This window comes from Schistocerca piceifrons, unplaced genomic scaffold, assembly GCF_021461385.2.
Source record: "Schistocerca piceifrons isolate TAMUIC-IGC-003096 unplaced genomic scaffold, iqSchPice1.1 HiC_scaffold_961, whole genome shotgun sequence".
Lineage (NCBI taxonomy): Eukaryota > Metazoa > Arthropoda > Insecta > Orthoptera > Acrididae > Schistocerca > Schistocerca piceifrons.
The window spans coordinates 1192501-1195000 of NW_025729236.1; positions in this window are offsets into that span (position 1 = coordinate 1192501).

Genomic DNA, 2500 nt, shown 5'->3' on the forward strand with positions numbered 1-2500 from the left:
CGTCCGTCGGCCGGCGCGCCTGCCACTGGCCGCCCCCACCAGCCGGCTGTAGCGCGTGCGCCCACGCACCGCGCGGCCAGCACGCCGGGAGGCGCCCCCTCACCGGCCGGGGACGGTCCCACCCAGCCACCGCCGCGTATCGCTTCACACCCAGATGCCGTTCAGTTTCATCGGCATGGTGGGTATCGCTGGAACAACCGGTTAGTACCTCAACCTATCGTCGCCATCACCGATTCACCCCTAGCGAGAACAACCGCACCACAACGGGTTACCATTTCTTCATTTGCGTAACTTCACCAGCAAACGTAGGCGTCCATCGCCATTAGCAACTTCAACGATTATTGCATGCCTGTGTCAGGTGTCACGCCACACTACGTCTGCCCACATACACGCAACAAAATGTGCACGCCTAGACAATACGTGGAAGGTGGCCCCCGTACGTATGCGATGTCCATTGCTCGAACGACTGTCAACCGGCCTCTGTAGCATGTCGCAGATATGGAACGCGGTGCACCATGCTATCACGGTGTTTGAGGAGAGACGACTAGGTCCGAATACATCAACACACAGCTCATGCTGATCGCCATCCACGGCGTCCGTTCCTCCCACACGTCTCTATGGCGTACCACACTGCAATCCAGCTCTCATAGGGAGACGACACGTAGCTGCGTGCACAATATTTGCACTGTATGGTCCGCCGTTTTTGGGCGCAGTCGTTGTACGGTCACACATGTGCCACGATGTATCATTCAGTACATAAGGACGAATGTGCAGTACAGATTGTGGTTTATGCGTACGACATCAGCGGACAGTTGACACAGGCCGCACCACAACGTAGCCTGAGTACGTCGCATGCGAAGGGCATTGAACATGCAAACTTCTCACCAACCAGCTTGCGAAGGCAGGGGGCAAGGTGGGGACGTGGGGAGGGGTGGGGGGGGGGGGGCGGCATGTACGTCCTGCTGCCATCCACATAACAGTGTACAGCAGGAGCATGTGGAAAGTCAGCAAGACTTGCAAGGTGTTTAACATGAAGCGATACACAGGGGAGCGGGCAGTGCGAGTAGCGAACTATATTGCGAGGGTTGCGGGTGGGCAACACTACACTAATTGAACGAGTCGTATAACAATTACAGAGCAGGTTTAGGCGACAACGTGGGTTACGTTAGCGGACAACGTGGGTTACGTTAAGGCACAACGTGGGTTACGTTAAGGCACAACGTGGGTTACGTTAAGGCACAACGTGGGTTACGTTAAGGCACAACGTGGGTGACGTTAAGGCACAACGTGGGTTACGTTAAGGCACAACGTGGGTTACGTTAAGGCACAACGTGGGTTACGTTAAGGCACAACGTGGGTTACGTTAAGGCACAACATGGGTTACGTTAGGGCACAACATGGGTTACGTTAGGGCACAACATGGGTTAGGTTAGGGGACAACATGGGTTAGGTTAGGGGACAACATGGGTTAGGTTAGGGGACAACATGGGTTAGGTTAGGGGACAACATGGGTTAGGTTAGGGGACAACATGGGTTAGGTTAGGGGACAACGTGGGTTAGGTTAGGGGACAACGTGGGTTAGGTTAGGGGACAACGTGGGTTAGGTTAGGGGACAACGTGGGTTAGGTTAGGGCACAACGTGGGTTAGGTTAAGGCACAACGTGGGTTAGGTTAAGGCACAACGTGGGTTACGTTAAGGCACAACGTGGGTTACGTTAAGGCACAACGTGGGTTACGTTAAGGCACAACGTGGGTTACGTTAAGGCACAACGTGGGTTACGTTAAGGCACAACGTGGGTTACGTTAAGGCACAACGTGGGTTACGTTAAGGCACAACGTGGGTTACGTTAAGGCACAACGTGGGTTACGTTAAGGCACAACGTGGGTTACGTTAAGGCACAACGTGGGTTAGGTTAAGGCACAACGTGGGTTACGTTAAGGCACAACGTGGGTTACGTTAAGGCACAACGTGGGTTAGGTTAAGGCACAACATGGGTTAGGTTAAGGCACAACATGGGTTAGGTTAAGGTACAACATGGGTTAGGTTAAGGTACAACATGGGTTAGGTTAAGGTACAACATAGGTTAGGTTAAGGTACAACATAGGTTAGGTTAAGGTACAACATAGGTTAGGTTAAGGTACAACATAGGTTAGGTTAAGGTACAACATAGGTTAGGTTAGGTTAGGTTAGGTTACACGTTGTTGTAAGGAAAGGTGTAGGGGGGGGGGTGGGGGCGGCAGGTTCGTTGATAGTGATTATAGTAAGTGAATGCTTGTGACATGATCAGATTTGTCACGTCAGGATGCACCTTTGGCTTATTAGAGGCGGCGCTCCAATTCTATGCTTGTGTGAGACCTGTGTCTTTGACTCATGTCATTGTTTGTGCGCTGTGACAGGAGGTACTATTGTGATGTTGGGTGCACCGTTGTATAGGACATGTGTGGGTGTTGGTGCCTGGTCTGCGCAATGGTGGATGTCGAAAGGCTGGGATATTGTATT